At 32.4% G+C, this 17,647-nt stretch overlaps 1 long non-coding RNA gene and 1 other non-coding gene across 2 annotated transcripts; both read left to right on the forward strand.

The window, feature by feature from the left end:
* The first annotated feature begins 4 nt into the window (after positions 1-4).
* LOC121214678 (uncharacterized) lies at positions 5-1,367 on the forward strand. Its single transcript, XR_005910296.1, has 5 exons — positions 5-53; positions 185-360; positions 439-531; positions 606-707; positions 876-1,367. It is a non-coding gene; the product is annotated as an uncharacterized lncRNA (long non-coding RNA).
* A 13,956-nt stretch (positions 1,368-15,323) lies between these two features.
* LOC121215153 (small nucleolar RNA R71) lies at positions 15,324-15,429 on the forward strand. Its single transcript, XR_005910882.1, has one exon. It is a non-coding gene; the product is annotated as a small nucleolar RNA R71 (small nucleolar RNA).
* Positions 15,430-17,647: the final 2,218 nt, after the last annotated feature.

Below are 17,647 nucleotides of genomic sequence, written 5' to 3' on the forward strand. Positions count from 1 at the left end.
CATGGCATCAAATGCCTGATAGTAACAAAAGTCAAGCTCTCGAAAATATTAAGGTAACAAAACGTGAATGTAATTTATAATACTTTGATTTAAGTTTCATTTATATTTACTTTCTAAACTTATGTTTTTGTAGTAGAGGTTTGCTTTAGAGCTCTCGGATAATAATTTGCTTTAGATGTCTCAGATAATTTTGTCAAGAAGGCATTGGGAAAAAGATGGAGAGACCATAAAAGTACTTTAAAGAAAGAATATTTTAAGACAAAAATAACACTCGAAGAGAAATTATGAAATGTCCCGCTGGGAATGCTGAGGTACCAATGGGAAGATGCGGTTAGATTTTGAAATTTAAATAAATGAGAGGTATTACGTACTTTCAAACTTTTAATTATTTCAGTTTATAGTATTTACTATATACGTAATAATAGTTTTATAATGTAGGATCGTGAATGAGTTGGAACAAGCAGCAGGCAAAAACAGAAATTCACTCACACAGCTGGGTCGAAAAGTTTTGCTTGTGTAGCTGAGGCCGAGGTATTTTGAATTTATTAATAGTGTCAAATATTTATTACTTTCTATTAAATAATATTTTTACTACTATATTGTAGGAACTATTGTCTAGTAAAAAAGTTGGATGCCTTCAGCTTTTTGACATTTCACATAGGAAGAAAGATGGATCTCCTATGACTTCTGAAGCTGCAGAAATTGTTGTATGTTTACTTAATAAAATTTGAATTATTTTAAATATTTATAGTGTTTAATTATAATGGTTTAATTCTTTATTTGTAATGCAAATAATGTTAAGTTATGTTGCATTTGTTTTTATAATATATATTGCGTTTCTAACTCTTTGATTGATTTATTTGGAGAAACTAAAGGATAAAAAGGCGAAGTATGAAGCGATTGCTTCGAGTGATAGTTCTGTTTATCTTGACGACATTGATAACCAGATTATTATTGAAGTTTTGAGTCCTAAAAGGTATGGTCGAGTTTGATTTCAAGGATCTTTTTTTAACCCAACCTAATATTTTGGATCCAGCTTACAGCAATACATGCCTTCGGGGAGTCAGGCTCAAGCTGAAGTTTAGAGGTTAAGAGAACTGATGGCACAGATGCAAGCGAGCACAGATGAACGAATTGCTCAACTTAAAGCGGAAGCTGAAAGAAAATATGAAGAACTCCAGCTACAGGTTAAAGGGGAGGCAGCAGCGAGGGAAGCAGAGTAGAGCAAAAAGTACGACGCATTCTAGCTATAGCTTCAGAATATGATGAAGATGTTTCAGCAGTCGCAAAATCTGCCATCTTAGACTACTGTATGAATATTTTTAACATTTTAACTTTTAACATTATTATAAGAATAATTTGAATTATACTTCATTTATCAATTTATATCATATATCATTCGTTAAATTTAAAGTATCATTTAGATTTGCTGTTTTTAGTTGGATTCCATGCTACAGGAAGGGTTGTATATGGATGAAATTTGGATGTTAAAAATCTGTGAAAGTTAGTGGCATTTTTTGTAAAACGCCGTTAAAGAACGGTACTTTTAGCGGTGTTTGTGAAAAAGGCTTCGCTAAATGTCATGTTCTTTAGCGGCGTTTGTGAAAAAGGTGCCGCTAAAGGTCATGTTTTTAGCGGCGTTTGTGATAAAAGTGCTGCTAAAGGTCATGTTCTTTAGTGGCGTTTATGTGAAAGAAACGCTGCCAAAATTAGCGACATTGTCTATAGCGGCATTTTTTGCAAACGCCGCTAAAAGCCTGTTTTGCTGTAGTGTTTCTATAATGCATTATTACTTGTGCAAAAAAGGCAGATGAAAATGAATTGTTTCCCGTTAGAAACATAAGAACGATGTCTTTCTTTCTTTAAGAAAAATTCTTTATTAGTGTTTATCAATTTGTAATCTTTATATTTCATTTTAAAGAGTGATAGTAGGAAAAGTGAAAACTAGTGCAATGGAAAATCAAACATATGATTGTGTTGAATCAGTTTTTCAAAGGAGTTGTTTGGACGTTGTATGATTTATTTGGATTCACTGATCATCATAACATGTTGGAAGAAGAAGATAGTGAGCATTCATGTAATGGTGATGGAATTTGTAACACCCTTACCTGTCTCGACGATCAGTACGTGTGAGAGATGTCATCGGAGCATGTATGAAAAAGAAATCTTAATTTTATTTAGTAGTGAAGTTTTTAAAATAGTTTTATAAAGCATTTAAAATATGTTTTACACAAATTGAAAGTTTTAAAAAGAATTTAAAATGATTTAGAATTGATTCGTAGTTGGTCAAAACCCAAAACGTGCCTCGGAAGGTCAAAATAACATAAAATAATGTAAGGTTGTAACAGTGTCGCGACGAGGTATTTATGACGTTGCAATGGAACTTACTGAATAATGAAGTCGTGACGTGGAAAATGTGTAGTCGCAATGTTGCAAATTCATGGTTGCAACGTAACTCACCGAGTACTGATACGTATAAAATATATAGGTTTTTCAAGCACCTTTTTATTTGTAATCTATGCAAATTTCGAGTATATGGACAACTAATTGAGTGATTTTAGTTCATATTTATACATTGGGAATAATTTTAGTAAAGTGTGTAATTTTATGAAATTTAGTATTAATTTTACATAATTTTACTATTTTATGCTACATGTTAATTACTCAATTTGTTGCAATTGGACTACTGAATTAATTAATGTGGGATTCAATAAAAACACACATACATGTGAGCTAAAATTCACCTCATTTGGATGGTTAGATGATGAATTGGGCTAAAAAATATTGCCTTGACATAGCTTGAAGACGGTTGCTGAAGAGAATTAAATTGTTTCGTAATTAGGTTACTAAAACCGCCCAACAAGGGGGAAGAGAAGCCCAAATTCGATAAGACACCAAAAGCTGCCAAAATTAGCTTCGGATTAATTAAATTGAAGGCCCCTACATCTGTGAAAAAAAAACCACAAATCGGATCCCAACTTAAAGCTTGATTGTTGTCCAACCCATGCCATGAATTAAGGGAGAAATGGTCACCAAATCCAGTAACCAACAACCTCCCATCCCACATGTCATGGCCGACCAAGTAAGGGATCAAACCAAGAGATCTCCATGCTATTTTTAGCAAAATCCCAAACCGTTCCTCTATTATAAATACCACCTCCCATTTCAATAATCCCACACATCCCTCAACTCTTATCTTTCTCTCATCTTTTTCCCCTCTCTTCCATGCATAAGTCATTCATTTCCCCACTTCCCTTTAGCTAGAATTTCCCTTGAGAAAAAATCTCTTGACCGGCCACCTTAAGGAGTAGTTTGCAAAGGAGCAATCACGAGAATTGGAGGAAGCGACCACGATTAGTCTTCAGAGAATCACCGAAATCAACAAGAGTTCCTTCTTCCTTATTCTTTATTTTTGTTCTTGGTTATTCAAATATGTTTGCAAATTGTTTAATTTTTTTCCATTAATGACGATATCTTAATTTTGTTTTAGCTGGAATGATTGCAATAGTTTTATAAAATTCATTTGATTCATGTTTATGATGTTTTGTGCCGCAATTGTTTATGCTTCCAATTAAAATCATTTATGTATTTCATGCATTAAAAAATGTTTGGATGCATTAGAATTAGTTTATCAATCCTAACCAGATGGCAATTAATAGACACGATAATTGGAAGGTGCATGATTAATTTAGATCCTAATCCGATTAAATTAAAGGTTCGTAATAACTTGGGAGAGCTCTATTACCTTGCATAGCTTTAGGTTTGTGTGATTAAATTGTTTCAAACCTGATCTGTCTCTATTGCTTCACATAAATTCTAAGGAATCCTTAGTTAAATATGAATATAGAAATATATATGTTTTTCTAAGTATAAGACTTCAAAAGAACTTATATCAGATTCCAAGTTAATGAATGATCGAGTTGCCATGAAATTTTTTTTGTAACATTGTTAAATATGATGAGAATGAATTGAGTCAAGTGTTGTAATTATTCTAGCTAATTCATGTTATTGTTGTTAAACTTGTGAAATTGCTACTAAACCATCACCTTGCATTTTATTTAATCTTATTTACATTTAGGTTAATTTGCATCTAGTTAATTAATTTAATTGTAACATCTATCACCCCAAATGATTGTGTTTTCTTTCCTAACTTTTAAATTAATAATTTTTCAATTATTTGATTAACAGATACAATCCCTGTGGAGACGATAAATCTTTTACTTACTTATTACTTGATAACAATTATGTACACCGACACATTCTGTTGCGAACCAAGTACGCCTAAAACACACACTAAAATATCATTAAACACCATTAAATCATAACTCATGGTTCCAAATTATTTTAAAAATATTTCTAAATCATATTTAAACATAATTACAAGTTATAAATATGTTCAAACCAATTTATAATTCAAAAACTTGTCTTCACTATTCAAGGATGTAAAGACCTGGTTTTCAGTGGTGTCAAAAAATACGATTTTAAGGCATCGTTTCTATAAACTGAGTATGTAAATATTAAATAATATATTTATAGATTTAATATGTTGATGAATTGAAATTTGTAAAAGTATTTAGTAAATAATGTGATTAATTAAGGCCTAGGGACTAAATTATAAAAGTTTAGTCGTTATAAATTTTTAATTAAGAAACAGGCTCGGGGACTTAAACAACAATTAGCTAAAGGTCCAAAATGGTAATTAAACCTTTTTTAATTATGTAATAGTGGATGATGAAGAAGAATTCCACTAAGCTTGATTAAATGTTAATTATGTTAAGTAAATCATAATTTAATTAATTAAATTAGGTTAATTAACATCTATTTAGTGTATAAATAGGAAATGTAGTGGAAACCTCTAATATTTCTCATCGATTCCACCTTCTACCATAGTTAGGGATTGAAGAAAACTTCAAAAATTTCTTCTACCATTCAACCATTATTTAGACAGTAAATTCAAGTCATTTTTTTGTATTTTTTTTTATATATTTGAGGTCATGGGAGCTTGATTTAGCTAATTCATGTACCAATTTGTAAAATTTTTAAAGTTTTAGAAAGTTGTCATTGTTGATTTCTAGAAGAATTAGATGTGAAGTTGATAGGTTTTAAGCTTAGATTATGAAAAATACTAGATTATAAAGTTAATTTAGCTTAATTGTTAGTTTTGAATATTGGGGACCAAATTGAATAAAATATAAAACTGTTATGAAATTTTGGTAGGAATAGGAAGTAGAAGGCCCTAATGAGTTTATGTGAAATCGAATTTTAATCTGAAGCTTTAGATTGAAAGTTATGCTTGTCTTAATTTTAGGGTCTAAATTGAATAAATTAGAAAATATGCTTAATATTTTATTTGATTGTGAATTGAATGGAAATGTATGGTGTTATATGTTTTGTGATTATATTTATTTAACTTCGACGCGGAACCTTTGAGAGGGAAAAGAAAAATGAGAGCTATCAACTAGTGACACAAGATTACAATTTGTACATTTATTATTTGGGATAGAAATATTTACTAGCATATACATGTTTATTGATTAATAAATCATTGAGGCAAGTATATGTGATAGTATGACATGTTTTGATTAAGTTTCGTAAGGATTATCGGGATAGAGGACCAAAATGAATAAAATGGAAAATTACATGAATTACATTATGTGATATGAAAATATGTTATATAATATGAAATGTATGAGTTTGATAAGGATTTGGATTATGATTGCGATTGAGAATTTTATATGTATTGAATTGTAAAAATGGTTGGCACCTTATTAGTTGTTCAGGCTGTGTCGGATATAGCTGGCATGCCATAGGATTGGTTTGTGTATGGGGTTATGCGCTAGGATGCATCTCATATGTCAAGATGCACTTTGTGTGCTAGATATATACTTTCTATGCCAATATGCACTTTGTGCGCCAGTATGCACTTTATGTGCCAGTTTACCCTACTTCAATTTATCTGATCATGCTCCTTGGTGTCAGTTTGGTGTGTTGGTTGGATGATCCGAGTATCTTTCCAAGTCTAAGTCATGTTAATAAAGTTATAAATGGTGAACTCGGTAAATAATATTGTCAAATAAAATCATTTAACTATAACACCCCTAACCCGATTCGGTCACCAAACCCAAGCTACAAGATGTTACCATTGATTACCTGAACTTTTTTTTATAAATTGATTTATGGACACAATGCTTGCAAAATTTACAGTACGTTCAGAACACAATTCTCGTAACCTACAACATGCTTAACACATACATGGCGGACCATTACCTGGCGGACTTCTTGTGGATAGTTCAACTGTGGATTGTCCTGTAGACAGAAGGTCCAACAGACTCCTATACTACGAAATGTTAAACTAAAACAAATTTAATCCTATGCCCCATTCAAAAACATCTGTGCGAATACAAAACTATGACATGTATACGTATCCTAAAATGGACTAGCATCCCCTTCATTTACAATATCAAATGACAAACATAAATAACTTTGAACTTGATATGTTCACATACCCTTAACAACCTATATACATGCCACCACCCAAACTAAAATATAATCAAGTCTACCAAATATCTGTGCAGATAGTTTGAGTTTCTTACGGATTTGATCAATGCAACTTGAACGTCCAAAATCTAAAAAAATGTAACAACGTAGGAGTAAGTATTATGAATACTTAGTAAGTTCATACAAGATCAAACTTCAACTTACCTCAAGCACAATTTAAAAGTTAATCTACAATGTGTTCATGGTTTACCAAACAAATCAACACAATTTTCAACATAATGAGCGGATACTTTATCAACATACAGTATATCAAATACGCAGCATGATATGTTAACACTTTCATACCTAATTCATTCCTATTCAATTTCAACATAATAAGTGTAGACACTTATTTTCAACATAATAAATACGGAAACTTATTTCCAACATAATAAATGAAGACACTTAATCAATCACACAGAACAATAAATACGCAACATGGTATGTTAATACTTTCATAACTTGCATGTTTTATAATACCTGATGAAACATTGTAAAAAAAAATCAAAACACATGTACATTTCACATTAGAGGCTCATCCAAGATAATCATATACAGAAGTGTCAGGTTATCTGTTCAGGTTAAACCTTTATCGACACAATAATAGCCTGGACAAGGCTATCTATACATGCAAGGTTATGAATTTAGGCTAAACCTTTAAAACGACATCAGATTACCAGTCCATGTTAAATCTGTCACATGTATCTTTAGGTTTGTAAAAAATGCTAGAATCTTGGAATCATCAGGATAAGTTCGTCAGGATAAGTTCTTTTCATAACATAATTCTCCTTTGTTTGTGTTTCACAACTTGATGTCTCCTTTTTATCCAAACAACCAAACTCTTACTTATTAAATTTAATTCATGATCAATTCATGCACACACTTATACTTAAAGAATAAAACTAAAATAGATTCATATTATATGAACTTACCTAGCAAAATGGTAACACACCATGGTAGAGTCTGCTCAACGACTTTCTCTTTTCCTCGATCTTCTCTCGGTGGACTTAATTCTTAATCTATAACATAATTTAATTCAATTCTCATCAATTAAATATCAATCATCAGCTTATTATACATATGAGTCAGTTCAATTCAGTCACTCGCAATTCTTTGAAGCCTAACACATATACAGTCAAGCCCTATTATAACAACATTTATAGAAATCTCAAACTGGTTTCGAAATGTTTACACTTAAGTCCTGATATTTGAAACTAACAAGTTTTCATTTTACAAAGTGGTCCTTTTTCATAACCTCTCTTTTAACTTTATCATTTAACACCACAATTTCAAGCATTCAACAATGACAATCTCATTAATCTTTAAAAATTTTAAAAACAGACACAATTGTTAGCTAGATTGAAGTAAAACGATCCTAAAAACACAAAATTCATATAAAACAGGCTTGAATTAGCTTACCATGCAAGAGCACAAAACTTGGCTGCATTTCCCTATCTCAACAAGAAAAAAAGACAATGATGGAAAAGATGAAAGAAAAATGAATTTTCCTTGCTTCATCCACTATCTATAAAGGCAATGGCTAAATTATCATTCTAGGCCCTAATCGGAAATGTATTATCATTAGTAAATAGAAATCCAAAGAATCAACTTTTACCATCATTACAATTTAATCCCTATACTAAAATTAATTATCCAGTCAAACAAATTACCCAGGATTTCAAATAACACTATAATAGACTATTAAGTATTAAATGTTAAAACTTATGAACTCAATCATTGATAAATAGGGTTTTGAAACTACCGTTTTTGATACCACTTAAATTGGGTTGTTACACTAATGATATGACCTCATTTTTATTATATGTGAAATATGATAAAAAAATTTAATTAAGTTATTTAGAAAATTATTGGAAACAAGTCTGGGAGGTCGAAATGATCGTGAAAGAGTCAAATGACTCTAGAAAAGTGATTGAATGGTAAGCTAGCAAGGTAAAATATGTTAAGTGAATATGATATTAAATAACATGTGGTTTTTGTATTTAGTTGTAAGCTTGGTTTGAATTGATTAATGAATTGACTTATAAATACTATATGTATGTTGTATGTGTGAAGATATGGTGGAAATGGATTGTAATTATGGTCATGAATTGGTTAAAAATGAAATGTATAAGTATATGCAATTGTATTAGATCATGGTTTTAATGTTTGTATTATACTATCTTGGATCATGAAAGTACCATTGAGCCCTATCTATCACATTCAAATTTTTTAATGTAGTATCGATTCGTTTTTAAATTGAAGCCTTTGATTGATTTAAATTTCTAAATTTACTCTTGCAATATTTAATAGGTATCAATTTATAAAAAGTTGGATGAAAGTGGACATTTTAGTTAAATACTTGGTTTATGGGGGTGGCTGATTGGGAGGAAATTAGTTTATAAAATTATAAGTTAAGATGGTGGAAGAGATAATGAGGAGGTTTTTAAATTTTATAATGTTATTTTAGTTTATTAGGGGTGCTTGAAAATTGAGTGGTGGATGATAATAGGGTAATTAGAGGGGAGAAAGAAACCGTCTAGGGACAAAATTTTCCTTCATTCATTTTTCTTCTTTTATTTTTCCTCTATTTGGCTTGTTAAGATAATAGAAGGGGAAAAAGGAAATCTGTCTACATGTTGGTAGAAGCTAGCGATTTAGCTTATTTAAGTGTGAAATTTGTGAGCTACTAATGTTTCTAAACCCTCCTGTACCTTTTGATGGTAGGAAAAAGGAAAGAAAATTTGTGGGCTTTTGATTAAAAACTTGATCGTCAGTTAAAAAGTATTAGAGGCTTGTTAAATTTAGAAATTTCTCAACATGTTGATGAATTTTAGTTGTTTTCTTATGAATGCCTCCATTTTTAATTTTAACGGTTGATTATGTTTAGCTAACAAGGAGGGAGAAGATCTAAGTGACAAAGGAAAGGCTAAGCTGGTGTAGGTAAATTCAACTTTTAGGGATTTTGCTGGTGAGTTCATAAACTCAAAACTTTCAGTCTTTCAATCAATATGTTACTTGTTGTGGAAATTCAATTATGATGTTGGTGGGTGCTTTATCCTTAGATACATTTGGTGGTGTATGTTTGTGTGCTACGGTGAGCATTTTTGGGTGTTAATGCATTTTGGTTGTGAGCATAGAAATGCAGTCCTGATGAGTTGCATGTAATGTAAATTTGTTGATGGTTATGTTGCTATGTGGGATGTTGCTGTATTGGGTAAATTGAATGTGAAATTGCATCTGAATTCCATCTTGCACTAGCATTGGTCGAAGGTGTTCTTATTGATCTATGCTAAACCAACATTCTATTGTATTGCGCATCTTGTATGAATCATATAGTTATAAATTGACTGTGTAAATATTAAAATTACAAATCTTTCATGATGCTTGTGAATTATGTGAACGAAGTATGGAGGTATAAAAAGCAAAGTGGTGGCAAATTTTAGAGACGTTTATTTTGGGCATAAAAGCATCATATGTTAAATGTGGCTTTGCGGAGGTTCAGGTGGACTGTACGGATATTCTTATATATGTTAAACTATGACTTTGTAGAGGCTTGGGTCGGTTGTACAGAGATTTCTATATATGTTAAATTATGGCTTTACAGAGGCTTAGGTAGGCTGTTCAGAAATTTCTATATATGTTAAATTATGACTTTGCAGAGGCTTGGTTGGGTTGTATGAAGATTTCTCAGTGTATTAAACTGTGTCTTTGTGGAGGTTCAGATGGTTTATGTAAAAATGGATAAGTACGCTATACGATGACCTCGTTAGGGTTTGTTATATGTGCGTTAGATTCTGCGAAGTTGGAGGCTATCCACAATATGACTGTTCACAGAACCATTCACCATATGTCTGTACATAGAGACTATCCCTAGTGTGACTGTCCACAGGATTATCTTCCATATGTCTATTCACGAGACTTGGAAACGCAAAAATATATAGACTTTTTCTTGTCCTTTTTAACTCAAATTCAAGCAGTTTCGGTGTAATTTTTGTTGAAAAATATAATATAATTATAAAGTAATTAAATTGTACTTAAATTATCAACATATTTAATTTTAATTAATTTTATAATAAATTTTCATAAATTTTGATTTAATTTTAACAGATTTGCACAAATGGTGAAAATTGGCTCGGCAAACATTGCTAGAAGCCCAAAATCGGGAAGCATTTTTTGAAGCATCGAGGCAAATTAATTTCTCTGCCTAAGACGGTCCAATTGATACATAATATAATTAATTTTAATTTTAATCCAATTTATTTTGGGTTAAATAATTATTATTAATTAAATTATGCAAAGAGGTCCAATTGTGCTAAATCGAAAGGCTGATCCAACCGAGCACGTGGGCTGCCCAAAACCGTCCAACATGTTGACCCAATCAACTTAAATTAGCTGATTATTTGACTTGAAAATCAGCCTTGAAGTGTCCTTGAAATTTCTTTCAAATCCCTCCACTTATCAAGCTTTTGTAGATTTTCCCCTAGCTAAATTTAGCAAGTTTGAAACATTCAAACTTGCCACATGTGTGGCCGACCAAGGGGGTCTATGGCTGCTGATTTTTTCTATTTTTAGAAGCCAATCCCACCTATAAATACTCCCCTTTGCTACTCATTTCAACACACCTCTCATATCTTTCATTCTACACATCTCTCTCCCTTTCACTTGTTTTTCTCTCTTTTGCTTTCCATTTTTCCCTTCCATTCCCTTGCCAATGTTCCCTCTTGGAAAAGATCCCTTCAACCACCATTGGTAGCAGCATTTAAGTGTTTGTAGAAGCCTCGGTTCAAAAAGAACGAGCGAAGAAAGTGGAGCGGAGCAAACTAGTCAGACTTTAGAGAAACACGAGATTTGATTCTAGTTTCCTATCCTCTAATTTTTTTTGCTATTGTTATGAACATGTCTATGAATATTTGTTTTTTTTGTTATTATAAATTTAATTAACATGACTTAAATTTAAATCGTGTCAGGTTGATTGTATTTCGTCCACTTAAGTTATTAAAATTTTGTTTATGTTGTTATAGGTCTTGGTAAATTGTTTGATTAAGTAAAATCATGATTATGTTATTCTTGCATTACAATTGTAAGGTAACTAATGAATCAATTATTAATCTTGTTGAAATTTTAATTAATTGACACAATACTTAATCAGTGTATGTTTAATATTCTAAGGTAGTTGAGGGTTAAATTAGTGACGGTATTAAATAGTGCACTAGCCTTGCATAACTTGCAAGATTATTGTGATTAAACTGTTTCAATGTAGGAATATATTGTTACCTCACATAATCTTTTACTTGCTTATTTAAATTGATTAATTGTTTGAATTGGCATAGTGATACGTTCAAGAGATTAGTTAATTTAGTAAGTCTGTATGTGTTATAGTTAACAAATTACCAAGTTGCCGTGAATTTATTCGTAACAATATGAACATTGTTTTAGTAATATTAAGTTATGAAATGTAATTAATCTAACACAATTATGCATTTTGATTAAACTTGTTTTTTAGAAATCGTGCATTGAAACTGTTATTTTTATTCTATTTTATTTTACTTAGTTAAATTTTAGTTTTTAATCACTTTCTAAAAATCAAAATAATTTTCTTCACCAAAGTGTTTTTAATTGCATTCATAAATAATTCTTTTCACAGTCCCTGTAGCTACGATAAATCGATATTTACTTGTCACTTTCTTACTTGATAACGATTGTGTACACTTGCACATTTCCATCTACTTACACTTCGTCACCCACTTTATGTGTATGTTGTAGCACAGTGAGTAAATTGCAACACTAAAACCCTACGAAGTGTCATTATGAGAAACTCTATGAAGAGTCTAATTATGCGAACTATACGATTATGCAAACTATCTTTATGCGAGCTGTACAATTTTGCGAATTGTATCTATATAAGTTGTATGGTTCAACGAACTGTATCTAGGCGAGTTGTATGATTATGCGAGCCGTAGACGGTGTGAGTTGTATCATTATGCGAGTTGTACTAAATTGTGAATTGTAGTGATATTATATTGATTTTTTATGGATCGTGAAATCCTAATTCAGTGGTTAAACTAGGAACTCGCTAAGTTTTACCCGAACTTAGTTGCTTTCTTTTCTTGCCCTTTAGGTATCGAAAAAAATTATTTCTTCGACTTCCAAGAGGGACGTAGCCAGAATCTTTAGGCCTTTTGTGAGTCTATCTTCATTTTTCTTGTAGCATGCATATATCGAGGCAGTTTATATGTTCGAGTTGTATTTACTTTATTTTATTGAACACTGTTAAATCCGACTGGGTTGTAATTAAGTTGGTGGATTGTATTATGAAGAAAATATAAATGTGCTAAGTAGAAGTATTTGTCTATAATCTTGGCATTGCATCTGTATAAAAAATTCGTAAACTTTAGGCATTAATATAGTCGGTTATTCGAGTTTTCACCTCAGTTTGCCAGTTGTCTGCTAGGCTTTAATGGTGTTACAATTAGTGATATCAGAGCTTCGTTTTAGCTAATTCTAGGATGAAAAATTACGAAATTAAGCCCCTAATTGTTTTACTAAATTATTCTGGCTCAATCCTTTGTTTGTTTACTAAATTGTATTTGTGTTGTTGTTGCGAAGAATAAATTAATAAATTGAAGTTGTGTCGTTTGTTTACTAAATTTATGCAAGGTAATAAATACCTTACGATATTATTACTAATTTGACCTAATTACCATTCAGATATTGTGTGCACTAATTACCATCCGGTTTTGATTGTGCATGGCGCCATAGTTTCAAAGTGCTCGTGTCATGCCATAGCTTGTGTATGGCGTGACATGACACCTTAACACCAGGTATTGTGGCTTTGAAGTTCTTGTGTCGCACCATGGCCTATGCATGACGGACATGATGTTGCTCCTAGCCCTTCAATATATGTCGAAGTCCTCCGGTCGTCCATTTTTATCCCCGATTAGCTTCTCTTTGTCCCGTCCAAGCTTTGAAGCTATCTATGAGATAGGAACCAAAAGTATAGTGATCGCCACACTCACAGACATGGATGAGAAAGGGGAGTGGTAACATCGAAATTTGTTGAATGCAACAAGACCAGAATCTTGAGAAGTTTAGAATGCGCTCTCAAAGAACAAAAAGAATAAAACTCACAACACTGTATATTGATCTGATGTATTTCAAGCTTACAAGTGATTCATATTTATAGGTGCATAAAAGTTAAAGGAATATTACAAATGGTCATAAACATGTAATTAAATGAAAAGAAACATCCAAATTGAATAAGGAAACCGTCCAAGCTTTGAAATTGTCTATATTTTCCTTGTAACTGTTCATACCTGAAAAATGCAACTATCCTAACCAGAAGATTTTTTAATTGTCTAAACATCAAGGCTTGTTCCTTGTAACTTGCGAAAAATATAAATAGAAATCCATCAACATAATTCAAACATTTAAACACATGAGACTTGTAAACATGAAAACATGATAGTTTAGAATGGTTAAAAAACGTAACTTAGATACATGACACAATATATATTTATAAAACACACATAAACAAATAAACATGTGGAAACGACATAATCATAAATGATATGAAAACACAAAAGCTATGGACACAAAATAAATATGGTGCAAAAACATAAATTATAAACACAGAAGAATTGAAACATAGAAACGTTAAAGAATCCATAAAATAAAGACTAAAATTGGGTCGTTTCATTTTACATTTGGACGTCGCATGTTAGAGCCAAATATCTGGACTTAGCCCAAGGTTAATATCTTTTATTTCCAATGTTTTCAACTCTAAACAAAGGTCCAATTGATACAATAGCAATGACGCTCCTCATCTTGCACTTGGCCCCCTCACACTTGGGCCAATTATCATGGTTGGTCTATTTAGATCCAACATCATTTAGTAGAAGCCCAATAAACTCTATAATGTGGGGAGAAACTCAATTAGGCCCAATACAGTGTGACCCATTTGCATTATGTGATTGGATCTTAGACCAATCTAAAGCCCTCTTAGATGGATAATCAGATGATGCTGCAGTGCATGCATCAAATCCTTTTCCCGATCGCAAAGCGATTGCTTTTACATGCTCTTTCTCATTTTTTGGAGGATTGTTCTCTATGTTACTGGAGAGACTCTGGCCATTTTTTTGAAACATTGTTATTAATTGTGTCATTTGGTCATAGAGGCTAGCCATTTGGGATTCGAGTCGTCCACATATAGTGCTTGGACTTGTCGAATGCTCGTCTTTATTTTTTGCATCTCCTCCTCTAATCGTTTGAATCTTTGACCACGTGCAGCATGGTCATTCCCCATGATTTTTTGTTGTAATGGTGGTGGTTGAGATAAGGAAGGTTTTGTAGGTTTGCGCTTTATTTACACCTCCTGAATTACCTCTCTATTTGAGGTTTGGATGATCCCTCTAATCGGGATTGTAGGTATTTGAATAGGGATTTCCACCCCTATTACTATGTAGCTCACCTCCTCTAGTTGATTATCAAAATATGGCTCCACTCTCAGTGGTTCTACGGTCGTCTCCAAACGGTTAATCTTCTCTAAGATTTTTTGGTATCAATCATCTTTGCTGTCTTCATTCATCTTTTTTTCTGTTGGAGGCTTGGATTTATATATAAATCTCTCATTGGGATATATGTAATAATTCATAATCATATCATCAATGATTTTATAGGCTTGTTCATAAGTGTTGAACAAAAGAGATCCTTCGACCACTCTATCTAGGCTGGATCTAATGTTACCATCAACACCCTTATAAAATATTTGAATTTGGAGTCATGCTTGCATTCCATGTTGTGGGAAATTTCTTAGCATCATCATGATATGCTTCCACACCTCATACAGGAACTCACCATCGTATTGTTTGAAATTGGCGATTTCTCACTTGAGCTGACTGATTCAACTTATCAGAAAAAAATTATGGAGAAATTTTTCTGCTAGATCATTCCACGTTGTAATGGAACTTGGTCCTAATGAATCGATCCAATCAGCCACATTGACGTACAATGAGGACGAAAATAATTGAAGATGCACAGCATTGTCGGATACCTCGTTGTACTTGAAGGTGTCGCAAAGTTGAAGAAATCGCTTCAAGTGTTGATTAGGATCTTTCACCATATTTCCCTTGAATTGCAGTGTATTTTGGATCATTTGAATAGTGTCCATATTTATCTTGAAATTATTGGCATTAATCATTGGCCGTTCTAAGCTACCTCATACCACATCGAGTGTTGGTAAGGCATACTCACGCAACATCTGCTGATCCATTGGGACTTTTTCCCAAATATTGCCTTGTCACTCTCGTGGATCTTCAAATAACAAATTTTCCCGGGGTAAATTAATTACTGTGAGTGGGTTAGTATCCATTAGTTGATGAGTGCGCCTGAGTAGTTGCTCCGGATCTGGGTATGGTTCGATTGGGGTGTTAGAGCTCTGAGTCATAAACAACCTAAAAAAATTAAAAATAAATGGAACAAATAAAAATAAAAATAAATAAATAAACAAAAATTTTACTATAATGACAAAAGAACGAAGAGTATAAAAGATGGAGATAAAAACTAAACCCTGAAACCAGAAAAATAAAGAACCAGAAAAATAAAGAACCTTCAAAACGTAAACTCATAATTCTCCAAAAGTGTTATGAGTTCTAATATTTCAATGGGTGTATTTTCTAAGGTTGTAAACGAGCTTATTTATTTGCTAAATTCGTAGACTAATCAGAGTTTGACTGAAACAAATAAATAGAGTTTAATTAGGAGATAATCTCTCAAATTTGACTGAAATATGAGGTATACTCAACAAGTCTCCCTATTGACTCGTATTTCCACAATGCCATCATTTCCAAAGCCGCAAAGGGCGTACCTTGAATTATGCAGGGAATTAACTGAGTCGAATTTATGCTTAGAAGCTAGAAGACTTCTAGCCTTCGACGGCTTGTGCACTGCCAAATCAAAACTAACCCGAGTTTCATTTTCACGAACACAATTTCCTAACTTTTCAAAACTTGAATCTTCTCCAAACAGTCATACATTTTTCCCTCCTATGACCTAGTTGTCTCTGCTCCAAACGAGTTGACTTCGAATCTATAACAAACGAGGGACGTCTGATTTCACCTGCCACTGTAGAACCTTCTAGAATATAAAGACTGTTGGTCCTTTTACCTTTTAACAAAAAAAGAGCCCCATGAAACACCTTAATATCACTCGACTCGATGTTGGTTCTGCAAGCTTTTGAGTCTAGAATACTTAAGAAGATGAGATTATTTCGTAAATCAGGTACATACTGACATCTGAGAGTGTCCTAGTCGTCCCATTGTGTATCCTAATTTTAACAGGACCAATACCGATTACCTTACTGGATGAATCATTTCTCATGCACACAACTCCAATTTCAGCCGAACTATATGTAGAAAACCATCCTTTATTGGGACACATATGGAAAGAATATTCTAAATTTAGGATCCATTCGGACATAAGCTCGGAGCTATCGCTCATTGACATTAACAAGAAATCATCACCGCTTTCGTCAGCCAAATTAGCACCAACTACATCTTCCTCGTTACTCTTAGTAGCCCTTTTATTTCGCAGTTTATAATAATCTGCTTTGACGTGACCTAACTTCTTACAATAATGACACTTTTTGTGTCACTTCTTTGATGCTACCGAAACGAAAGCTTGCCTATTTTCCTTGTTATCCAAACCAAACTCATTGTCGAGTTTGTCTTTACTCAACAAATGACCCTTCACATCCTCGAATGAGAGTTTATCTCTATCATAAATCAAGGTCTCTTTGAAAGACTTGTATGAAAAGGGTAAAGAGCACTATAATAGATTAGCCTGATCTTCATCGTCAATGAAAATACACTCTAACCCTAATTCTTATAGTGCTCTTTACCCTTTGCAAGCTAAATTCATAGGTCAAATTATAATAAAATAATATGGACTAATCAAAGGTAAACTGAAACAAATAAACAGAGTTTAACTGGGAGATTATCCCTAAATTTGACTAAAATATGAGCCATACTAAATAGTAAAATTATCACACCAAAAATATAAGAAATTAAATCAGAGGTGTCCACAAGTATACGGGTAATATAGTATATGTGTACAA

This window comes from Gossypium hirsutum, chromosome D02 (genome assembly GCF_007990345.1).
Source record: "Gossypium hirsutum isolate 1008001.06 chromosome D02, Gossypium_hirsutum_v2.1, whole genome shotgun sequence".
Lineage (NCBI taxonomy): Eukaryota > Viridiplantae > Streptophyta > Magnoliopsida > Malvales > Malvaceae > Gossypium > Gossypium hirsutum.